General features: G+C 40.9%; 1 protein-coding gene across 1 annotated transcript in view; it reads left to right on the forward strand.

Moving 5' to 3' along the window:
• The window catches only part of DNAJC11 (DnaJ heat shock protein family (Hsp40) member C11), a 595,273-nt gene that overhangs the window by 525,091 nt on the left and 57,502 nt on the right, over positions 1-12,680 (forward strand). The gene's annotated exons all lie outside the window — the stretch shown is intronic.

The raw sequence follows: 12,680 nt of genomic DNA on the forward strand, positions 1-12,680 counted from the left end.
TTAAGGGTGATGATTCCATATTGAACAATTCAATTTGAGTAATATTATTCTTGACACTTCATATAATTTTTGTTGACTTTGTTTTCCTATTTACTAGTGAGTATTCAATCTATACAACCATCCTTTACACTAATAAAGCCCTTGTGATAAATGGCTAAAAAGCTCGACTTAGACAAATTTTGACCTAGTCCTCTTAAACCTACTTCAAAACCTAATATGTCAAGATTGATAAATGGATCCTCGTGTGCCTCTTTGTCATGTAGAGAAGCTAATGTATGTAAAAATTCCACATCCCCAATACATAGACTAATGGGACTAGATTTTACATGTGACCTCTCAGGGTCCAGTTGTCTATTGCTGAACCACTTTTTCAGTTTCAATTTCCTCACAAATTTGAACAGATCTATTCTTGTTTGAGCGTAGTCAAAATTGCTTAGGGGACAGAAAGAGAGACCTAATGAGAGTAGTTCATGATCTGTTTCTGTCACCAGCCTATTAAATAAATGGACCACATTCATTATGCTGTTTTCTTTGTCCTTGCCATCATTCCTGTGGGCTTTAGTTCTTCTTTCCCTCCTTCTCGCCTTGGCTTGTCAATCCCTCTTCCTCTCATTACTTTCCCCTTCCCCTTTGGAAGGATTGATAACACCGTTGTTCTGTCGTGCCCTGATTTAACAGTTGAAACTGATTTTAAAAAATTTGATTTCTCCGTAGTTTTATCTACGTGATTCATTGATGCTAGAGTGGTTTGTGAAATGTCTGATAAATTGCTATCTGAGGGATCATTCTCAGCCAGTTCCATTTTACAGGAGTCTTCATTTGACAACTGTGTCACTGTTGGATCATTCTGCTCCTCCCTGTACATGTGATCATACTTTCGATGAAAAGTGAGGATCCTTCCTGTTTGATAATTTTTTAAATCAGGACTACATTTTTATTGTTTTTTAGTGGTGATTTTATCTCCAACTTTTTCATGAATTCATCAAATTTCTCTTGAGATACCATTGAAAGTAATTCCGATGATAGTTTATTGATCTCCTCCAATATTTTCTCTCGGGCCTCGACGGCATATTTGATTAATATCCTCATCATATTCAAAGAACATTGCTCACTCCTCTAGCATTACCGGGGCAGGATCTTCATACGTTGGTATTGTGAAAATCCGGAGACCTCTTGGTACTCTTTCCACTTCGCTATATCTTTGTAAAGATTCAGCTTCCCACCACTTGGAGAGTTCCATTTTGTGAAGTCTTTCCAATTTCTCATACAATACTTGTGTGTTGATACTAGAATCAACAGTGCTATGATCATTCATAGCCATATTAGCACTTGTATTTAGGATGAAGAAACGTTTGCTAAATTTCTCTTTTCGTCGTACCTCCAAAGTATATGCCATAGTGATTATGTAACCTGAAAACGGTGTTCCAGCAAATATATTACACACAAGTGGCCTGCCAAGGTGGGCATGGAAATATGTCAACTTCAATAACACTCACTCCCAACTGCAACAACAAATCACAATTCAATAAACACAGCACACCAGTCAATTGCTGAAAATGTGGACTTTTGTTTTTTTGTGGAAAAATGTTTGGGAGGGAAAATAGCCCAAATAGAAAACGCCCACTTATATTTTCTGAAGGAGACCTCCAAGTTCTCTAGTTGCAAAAATCAACCATATTCCACTCCAAACAAAATCATGAAATCCACTTGTCGTTACTTTCTCTGCTGTTGCGAAAATTAATTGTGATATTGATAGACTACTGAAATTGACCACAACTGCCAAATGCCCTCCTCTGTTGAAGCATATAGGGATACCCTTGTGGCTATTTCTAACAATTATCCACAGTGTCTGTAGTTGTTTGCAACTTCTAACATGGGCACGAAATGGTCAATATAATAAAGGCAAAGGAGGTATTCAAAATAGTTACACCGAGCATCAGCAAATATCTAAGTGCAACCCTCCTTGATGCAACGTCGAAAGTAAAACCTTATAGGTGTTCCTGTCAACTCACCAAGGTTGATGTGACCGCAGCAACTTGCCACCTGAGCACACTCGACTTAATCTCATCAGTCTCTGATTTTCAGAGAGCTATTGAGGATGATCTCAGTGGCATTAATGGTGTTAAAATCTATAAAGATGTTGTTTTTATATATAACACCACACGAGGAACGTGATTATCATTTCAGGTGTGTGTTGCGTGCGGTTCAGATACAGAGGTCTTATGCTTAAAGAGTCTATATGCAGGCTTAATAAGAGTATTTTGGGTATTTAGGTCACAGTTTGGTTGGGAATGGTGTGAGACCAAATGAGGAGTTGGTGAACACAATTAAAAAAACGGATAATTCCAGAGTGTAAAGAAGGATTAGTCCTTTTCTTAGGGATGGCAGAGAATTATATGAAGTTGATCCCCGGGTTTGCTTCATGAATCTGTAACATGAGAAAATTGTTGAAGAATAATGTTCTATTTTCTTGGTCTCTGGATTGTGACTTGGAATTTCAGGACATTAAACATTCTCTTCCATGGCTTCTTCTTTACAGAGCTTCAATGCATCATATAAGTCAGTTCTGAGCATTGATGCCATGTCTAGAGGTCTAAAGTCTGTGCTAAAACCAGGGGTAGATGTTAACGGAAGCACTATTTCTTTTTATACCTTGATGTTCGAAAGGTCTGGAGTTTAGGTATTCAGTGATAAGAGGCTTTTTGTAATTGTTGGGCCATCAAAAAGCTCAAAATATTTTTGTGGGGTACCAATTTTGCTGTGTAGTCAGATCACAAACCACTGAAAGACATGTTTCGCAATAATTGGCTGGATGCAGTTTCTAGCAAAATTTATGAATGAGTAATTTCCCTGCAGAAGTTTGATTTTCAGATGGACTAATTAACAGGCGTGGAAAACAGTGTAGCAGATTTTCTTTCTAGGCTGTTTCAGTCAGATGTAAGATGTTTATTTTGATGGTATTTGGGAACTGGATGATTTTGTTGGCTGTGAAATTGTGTGGAATGACCAGTGAAAATGAATGGAGGATTTATGTGCATAGGTAGACTTGAAGGGGCTTGCCATGCTGGTTGAAGGAGGCTGCAACACTACATGAGCCATGAGTTCTGAATGTTTGGAGTTTTGGGAAGTAAGGAATGAGCTATCAATAAAACATGGCTTAATCTGAAGGGGCATAAAGTTAGTTCCTCCAGTCCGTATTAGAGAGTTGTTGATTAAATTTGGTTATCAGCGTCATCTATGTAGATTTTGAGATTGCATTTTTGGTGGCCGGTGTTGGTTGCACAGGTGGAGAGGGCTGTTAGAGACTGTGTAGAGTGCAGAGGCAATGACTAGATATGCAAGGCAAGAATGTGGTTGTGAGAGATCCGCGAAGAAGACCGTTGGAAGATGAGGCTTTGGGCATTTTGGGTCCGGTCACGCCAGTATTATTTAATGTTGGTGGACATCTTTTCGAGGTGGCCGCAAATCTGGATTCCGCATGTAATTGAAACTCGCAATGTCATAGCGTTTCTTAAAGAAGTCTTTGGAAGAGAATGGTTTCCTGATTCTGCGCGCACAAACAATGGAATTCAGATAGTATCCCAAGGGATGGAAGAATTCCTGCTTCAGAGGAATTAAGCACTAGATAGGTCCATTGTATCTATCTGAGTGTAGGGGATTGGTTGAGAGGTTTAATAGAGTTTTGAAAGAATCCATTCAGATTGCCAAAATGTGTGGTAATATTTGGAGAGGAGATATTCAATCTAACGTTGTGGATTTATTGTTTGACTCCACACTCAAATATAGAAAAGGTACCAATCGAGCTTTTCAGAGGGAGGAGGCCAAAGTCTCTAATGTGCCCCTTTTGGTTGAACCAGTTTACTCAAGACATCTTAGACATTTCTGATAGTTGGTGAGATGAGCAAGAAAGGGAACTTTCTGAGAGGAAAATGTTATTTGACAATAAGCAATTCAGTATGTTTCACTGTTTTTGTGTTAGGTGATGTAGTGAGGAAAAAGGTACCCTATAGATCTGGGTTGTTGTCAACAATTTCTGCACCTCTGAGAATTGTTGAATTCAGAAGTGCTGTTAAGTTAGAAAATAGCCACATTTTGAATTTTAATAGAATTGTTGTTGTGGATCAAAAGACTGAGAAAAATGTTGTTGAAAAAGGGAGGGCAGAGCTGAAAATATAGGGTTTTGCCCTTTGGAAACAAAAAGAGAGGTAAGATATCTGGGAATAAAACAAAAAGTGAGCTCTTTAAAAATCATAAGAAAGGCGAGCTCTCTGAAAATGTGGAAAGCGTGGACCATGCAAAGTATAACAGTGTGATCAGGAGAGGTGAAAGAGTTATACTGCTTCCTAGATGTTTTTTTGAATACATGTGACTGAAATGTAATATGTAACTATATTGTGTATTGAGTTTGAATTATTCTTATAGAACTCAGTTATTATTGTTTTACATTTAATATTTTCTGGTCCTGTTGTATTATAGAAGTGGAGAACTGTGTGGTACAGTAAGTTAGTAGATAATGATGTATGCTAGTTTTTATGGAATAAGATTGTTAGAATGGAGACGAGGAGTTCTTAGAATGGTATGTGAAGATTTAGAGAATCAAGCAGTTGGAGGGCTGTTACAGTTACTGGTGGCTGAGGCATTACTACCTTTGCATAACTTAATAAACGTCTTTTATGTCAAAAGTGGATCTTGTGATTTTTCACAGATACACTTCCTTCAGGGTCATGATTTTCTTCACTTTTAATGTTCTTTCTGAGGTGGTTGGGACAGGAGGTCCGTGGAACCCTTTTTTCGCGCAATAATTGGTCCTGCCACTTATGATTAAAATTGCTGTGGACCTATGATTGCCATTGGCTTGCAGCCTCTCTACACTGAAAGCTCGATTTGTATTTCATTCAAAGCCTAAGGGTATCCCATTCGCTCTCAAATTGTGTCCCAGAAAGGTTGTAAGTTTGTGCATTTTCATATGATATGTATCCACATTTCCCCAGCATTAAGGCACCTGGTGCATACGTTTCTATAGTCTATGACCATTTTATGCAGGCTTTTAGGGGTTTAATATAATCAGTACTGAAATAAATACTGAATGAGACAAATTAGAGAGTACCGGGAGGGTAGAGATAGCAATATTCATCTCTTTCCAATTATCAGGTAAAGCTGGGGTTGTTAGGTTTCTGACCATAGGGCATGGCCTTTAGTAAAATTTCATAATATAGTATCTAATAAATTCTGATATGCTTATCCACTGATATGCTTGTCCATTAAAGACCAGGAAGGGGAGCATGACAAAGGATGGCATTAAATAGGCATGTGCCTGTTCAGGTGTGTAAAGTACACATTTGTAAATATTTTTTTTATAAAATAAGGTCCCTGTGCTGTATTGTATATTTTTATTACATTACAGCAAACAAGCTTAACATTTTTCTACCGAGTACTTGAATGATCTCCCATATCCCTTTCTTAGACCATCCTCTTACAGTGTATAGGAGCTTCCTGTAGTTTGGGGTTATCTAGTGATAGAATGCAGCCTTTTTTTTATTTTATTTTTTAACGATTTTGAAAGGCCATAGCTTGCTCAAGTTTAATAATATATATTTTTTTTATTTACTTGGCAAAGTCTAATTAAAAGGCATACCACTAGACCCCTTGCTCACCAGCCATATAAACAATTATATTTCAGAAGTATTGATCCTTAATATCAGGAATTCCAATCTTGTGCAGGTTTTGGACTATGACAGTGAGATAATACGATTAAAATTATTTTAAAAGCGGGACCCTCAGTCTATCTATGTGGCACCTAGTTTGAGCCAATTAACTCACCAAGTTTCACCTTCTCATAACAAGAGGTTAATTAATCTAGGAAAAGTATTTTTGTATCTGACAGAAGATTCTGAAAGTGAATAAACAACAAGGAAAATTGATCATTTCAATTAAATTAATTCAACTGAGTAAGGAGAGTGAGACATGCTGCCAAGTTTGAAAGTCTTTTTCTACCTCAGCAATAAGGATTCATTGTTTAATTTATGCATAGCTGAGAACTTTTACAGTAATCCAGAGGTACTAAACCACTTGCGTGGTCACCATATTTTCATATTGTCAGGTAGGTTAGTTTTTTGACAATTAAGATACTCTCGGATTTCAGGGATGTGGAATTCCTATAGGTTTTCGTGCTTATTTTGACCTTGAGAGAAGTATGCCCAATGACCTGCAGAACAAATCCTTTAGCTGCCAGTTTCCAGTACTGCAATATGGATCAGGGAAAGAGCATTGTCTGTAGTTAAGATAATGTTTGTGTCCATATGTTAATGCTGTTCAAACTTGTATTTATGGTTCATTAATGCAAAACCTTTATTATTAGGGTGAGCGCTCTAAGGAAATGTTGTGAGCTCGGACTGCACTGCTGACATTGGTCCTAATATAAAAAGGTGTAAAAAGTTTAACAACATGAGGTTACTTATAATGTTCCCCGATTTCTCTCTGATGAGATGCAAATATTTGCAGAAGCTTGAAAGCAAGATTGATGAGTTTTTGATTCACGATACATGAACATAAAAATAAGCAATCACTGGCAACACCAGTAGGCAAAACCTTGGGGGTCAGCCTTTTGGGTTTTTTCAATGTGTGGTTTTTGTAAAACGTTATTATGGGAGCTGCCAGGCCCCTCACTTTTATAGCAAGCATTGACAAAAAGAAATACTATTTATGGTCTCAAAAAGCATACATTGCCACAGTATTGCCACAGTAGTCTCTGGCACTGAACAAAACTACTTTGTGTGCGGATATGCTCCTTGTAAAATACAGCTCGTTGTCACTCACAGTGAAGCAGAGAGAGAGAGAGATTTGTAAGAAAAACAAAAGGTCTTGGTTAACTCAAGACCTAATAAGGGCTAAATCCTTAAATATCCTCAGTAAATTCACAAAAGTGCACCTATGATATATGCCCTTGCATAAGTGCAGATTTACAGTTCTCATGAATTCACAATATTTTACAGAAGTAGGCCAGAAAATCGTACTCCTAGAAAATATTTGTTAACTGCATTTTAGCAGCTGCAAATATGCATGTGTAGATTTGCTCATATTAAAATCGGTTGAACGTTTACAAATTCACTTTCCCTCCAACCACTTTTTTCCCCAACCGTGGAAGAACTTTTACTTCTGCCTTTGTCAGGAGTACATTTTTAACCTTTCTCAGATTAGAAGAAAGCTGGTGAAAACCCCTAAAACATGCAAGTTACTACATTTGCAAATACTCCAAAGCTCATTCCAACCCTGGAACTATTGCCTAAACGCTACCACCGACCCCAGTATGTAGATTTGTGGAGCTGTGGCAAAGCGACAGAATAGCTAGAATTCAAACCCTATTATAGTATGAGCCCTGGCCTAATCCGAAAGGCTAATATCAGAGTTCGTATATATTGCTGCCATAATTTATTGGCGCACTACGTGGCACCAAAGGGACAAGTAGATTTTGTTTTTAAGGTCAAGTGGATTTATGCTGCAACCAGTCCCATGGACAAGTAGATTCCACACCCCTAATCCCATGTTATCACAGGAGTGGAAAACCCAGCTAAGGGCCTCATTACAAGTTTGGCAGAAAGACACTGTTGCCGGGGGACTGGGACGCTTCCCCTCAATTGGCTGCACTTCGCTTCCTGCAATTATTTAAAGACGCGCCCCTAGTGGGACGCTGAAAGACACTGTTGCCGGGGGACTGGGACGCTTCCCCCCAATTGGCTGCACTTCGCTTCCTGCAATTATTTAAAGGCGCGCCCCTCGCGGGACACTGAAAGACACTGTTGCCGGGGGACTGGGACGCTTCCCCCAATTGGCTGCACTTCGCTTCCTGCAATCATTTAAAGGCGCGCCCCTCGCGTGACGCGCGCGGGCGTGCGCCTGGGTCAAGACGAGCCCGTCTACAGCCGGATGAGGCTGGGCTGGGCCCACTCTCTTCCATTTGCTGCCTAATACACCAAGTAAGACCTAAACTATATAATCTGTTGGCACCTTATAGTTACTACGCTACCGACTCCATGGGGAAAAGGAAAGCTGCTGATCCTTTGTCTGACTATAAAAAGCAGAGAAGCGCTCTACTAAACCGGTCATTAAGCCCAAAAAACCTTTTTGAGGAGATTGACTTGTTATTCGAAGAGGTTGAGGCGATACTAAATTGTTCATCCAGCCACAATGGTGCCCCGCCTGCAAAAAATGCTTTAGCTCACCCTGGGAGGATACAAGACTACTTTAGGAAAAAGACAAAGGATCAAGGGTTGGATCCAGCACCAATTAATAGTGGTGCGACTCCATTTACAACACATCATTTACTTATTCCCCCCTCAAATGATATAATAAATATGGCAAACGACTCGGCGCACAGGTGTGGGTCTCCCCAAGTGGAAACAGAGGGAAATATTCCTAATCCTGTCATACCACTGAGTCCTGTGATCAAATTGATCTCGAATATACCTTGTAGGAACCGGTTTGAGGTCTTAGCTGAGGATGACAAAATACTCAAGAGTCCTCGATCCTACTGTAGACGATCGCAATAAAGAGGCTATCCCTTGTACCCCAATTCCAGTTCCTGTTCCCCTCTTAACGCATCCTTCCACTGAGCCTAGCAACGTCCTTATACTCCAGAGAGTGGAAGAAGTCAGGTCCTTGGTGCTACAATTGGCTAAATGCTTGCAGGAGAGACTAGAGTGTGGATGCAAATGCCATCTAAGGAACGATGGGGCGAACGGATGTCACATAGTGCCTGACCCAATTCCATCTATCCGGCTTGTACAGAGGGGCCAGGCTATCGATCACCAAAAGGGGAAGACAACACTGGGCTGGCTTAGACGGGGATGCAATATGTTCCAAAGCCAATTCTACACAGGAGCACCAATATAGTAAAAAATCACCAGACGAGGGGGATATTACGAAAAACCATATCGTCACCAACAACTGCCCCCCAGTTTTTCCAAACTACTTGTTACCAAAGAGCCGCAAAGAGATTGATAATCCCCAATTTAGGAGGCCCTATGTCATACCCAATGTCAGTGACTCACTTGCTCCCAAATCTTCCCTCAGTTCCTCTAGTGCCCCTCCCTATCAGAGAACTCCTCGCGACTCAGCCATATTGTTAAATACCCAACGCCCCAAGCCTGAGACAAATACTCTTTTCTTAAAACAAGTCCCAAAATTGTTACCGGGGCTTAGTGAGGACCATGAGTCTAGGGTCAACAAGGTAATTTACTGGCTACGACACGAAAGAAACTGTTTATTGGTCATACGTTCAGATATCCGCAATACTAAGCGGTGGTGTCCTTCAGGGTCAATTCACGACATAATCTCAATCGAGTTTCACGATAGAACCTTGGTTGAGAGTCTTATTCTGTTCAACGACCGAACCTATCATCTTATGGAACGAAGGAGGGGATGCATTACTTTAGAGACAGTATTGGAGGCGGAAGGCCAGCCACAAGTTTTCAGCCACTCATGTCGTAATGTTACCAGCAACCAGTTTAGGTGTGCCGACACTACACTGCTCAACCCTGTATGACTGGCAACAGCTCAGGGAATAACCCTAGGGACTAATCCAGAGGAACCCAGTTTGCTGATTTCTGATGGACCTACCGACGAAGAGTTGATTTCTGAGAAGTCCAACTCACAGACATTAAGTTCTTTTTCTGAGGGAAAAGGCCTATCAATCATGACATGGAATCTAGCCGGCCTTGGGAGGAAATTAGACGATACTGACTGGTGTTCATATATAAACACTCAAGATATATGCCTCTTCCAAGAAACATGGGCTGAGGAGAAGATTACCATAGATGGGTTCCTTTCTTTCAACATGGCTGCTCAACCATCTACAAAACTGAGGGGTCGAGCAAAAGGAGGAATTCTGATGCTAATAAACAAAAATGTGCAATGCTTACATAAGATTCTAAGATTTGACAGTCCAGATTTGATGGGGTTACAAATTGCGTTCCAACAGAGTTTTAATATAATTTTTATCAATGTTTAGGCTCGATCGGTTTCTCGAGGGGTTGAGTCCCAGATTTTAAAACAGCTACTTGACTTCCTAGATACCCTTCCTAGATACCCTACAACCAACCTCTTATTTGATAATTGCCGGGGATGTAAATTGTACCTTTGAACCCTCTGCGATACTAACTGGTCTCACAGAGGATGAAGACCAAACATGGGGGATTCCACAGCTGACTAGTGATTGTCTTTGTTTTAATTCCTGTGTAGCTACCCAACTGGCATCTCTCTGTTTGAAGCATGTTCTTAGGGCATGTAATGGCCGCATGCCCTCTGATCTGGATACTGCACCCACTTTCAAACGAGGTTCAATTACAAGTGTAATTGACTATTTCTTAGTGGATGTGAGACTGTGGCCCTTCTTGAATGATATGAAGGTAGACGTTAGAAGCGAAAGCGACCATTATCCCTTGTTACTTTTTATGTCAGGTGATGTTTTTGGTAGAACTTCGAACAAACAAATTACCATGGTCCCTATTCCCACCTTGAACATCTCATCTACGAAGGTCAGGTGGCCAAAGGTCCAGTCAAATCCTTACTTGCTACGTGAGATTTACCTGGCTTTTATAGATACTTTGGCCCCATACCATGACTATGACTCTAATGACATCCCACTCTTATCCATACATGAAAATATGATCACAAGATTACAACATATTTTCTACAGGAAGGTTGGAGTAAGAGATCAAGGAGGCACCTCTAGCTCATGGTTTGATGGCTAAGACGGGACTAAAAAGCGCCCTCATGGAAGGGACCCACAGGGAAATTCAACTGGCTAGACGCATTTACAAAGAATCCACCACCCGAGCCAAACAAACCTGAGAAGAAACAATTTGGCAGGAGTTGCTGGACGCTACCCAATCCAACAACAACAAATTGTTCTGGGAATTGTTAGGCAAGTGAGAGAAAGAGGGCAGGATTGGTGTAAGAAGCCACATACAGCCAGAAAGATGGGTTGAACATTTTTTAAGTCTATATGATAAAATTGAGACCCCTACGATATCCGCCATAGGGGAAGCAGGCCAAGACCTCCTCCCTATTTTTGATGCGCATCTTGGGCCAGCTCCCCTTGAAGGGGGCTTACAGGACTCTAAGGGTCACATCCGTTTCACTATCAAAGAAACTGCTGAGGCTAACTGCTGAGGCTATCCGCTCTCTAAAACTTGGGAAAGCTCCAGGCCCAGACAAAATTCCAGGGGATCTCTACTCTTCTGAGCCAACAGTTTGGACCTGGCATATCAATACACTCTCTAACAAAATCACTGAAGGTGGGCAGATCCCTACGACATGGAAGGGTGCCGAAATCATTCCCATTCATAAAAAGGGTAACGCAAACCTCCCAACAAATTATAGACCAATCAGTCTAATTGACAATCTTCAAAAAATATTTGCCAAGCAACTTCTAGGCAGACTAACTCATTGGGCCACAGATCAGCACATCCTTTCTCCGATTCAAGCTGGATTTCGATGAAGGATCAGCACAGTAGACCAGGTCTTCAGACTGGCCGTACTGTACTGGAAATATACAGCCCTTGCAAAACAACCGCTATACATTGCTTTTGTTGATTTGAGATCAGCATTTGACTTAGTCCTGAGGGAAAAGCTGTGGGAGGTGCTACAAAAAATAGGGACTCCAGTTAATTTAATCCAACTCCTGAAGCGGCTGCATGAGGATACATACGCGCAAGTGAGATGGGGTAACCTAGGCGAATTAACGGACAGAATCCCCATAAACAGGGGTGTTCGCCAGGGTTGTGTGTTGGCACCATTTCTATTCTCTATTTTCATTAATGAGGTGGTACAGGTTTTAATGACATGCCAGAATGATGCCCCTACCCTATGCGCCCAAAAAATCCAGATTCTTCTTTTTGCAGACGACTCCCTTCTTATTTCTAAATTTCCTATGGGCCTCCAAACTCTCATCAATAGATTCAACTCCTTCTGTCGAGATTACGGCTTAGAGTTGAATCACAATAAAACTAAGTTAATGGCGCTCCGCTCAGGAGTGCGGAAGAAATGTATCATTCACTTAGAAGGGAACCTCCTGGATAAGGTTTGTTCCATAGATTATCTGGGTGTACGGCTCACTGATAACCTGAATTGGGTAGAACAGGTCAACAAAAGTGTGGGTCGTCAGCATCCATCCTGCGTTTCTACAGGGGTACGACAGCAAAAACTGTCTCCCCGGCAACTAAGATCTATATTGCCAGAGCACAGGGTGCTGCTGCTTACGGAGCCGAGGTCTGGGGCTTTGCTGACTGCAACAGGCTAACCATTAGCGAGAATAGTTTTGTGAGGTCTTTATGTGCCTGTCCCCCTAGCACTCCACTGGTACCACTGGTTTTAGATCTGGGCCTGAGACGCATAGCCGATTTAATCACTTTAAGGCCACTTTTATATTGGATAAGGCTATGGACTGTTCCAGAATTGGATGGTTACAAGACCTCACTCCAAGACCTGTTAAAGTGTTCCAACTCAACCACTATTCCCTGGGTCAAACATGTATCCAGATGGTTTAACAAACTAGGTCTTGGACATTTCTGGGAGAAACCCCACAAACTAGAAAAGTCCCACTCCAATGTACTGAAGCGTGTATACTGGTCCTATGTATGCAACGATTATATTACCCACAGAGCTTACGGTTCCTTAACAAA

Source organism: Pleurodeles waltl, chromosome 6, assembly GCF_031143425.1.
Source record: "Pleurodeles waltl isolate 20211129_DDA chromosome 6, aPleWal1.hap1.20221129, whole genome shotgun sequence".
In the NCBI taxonomy this organism is placed as follows: Eukaryota; Metazoa; Chordata; class Amphibia; order Caudata; family Salamandridae; genus Pleurodeles; species Pleurodeles waltl.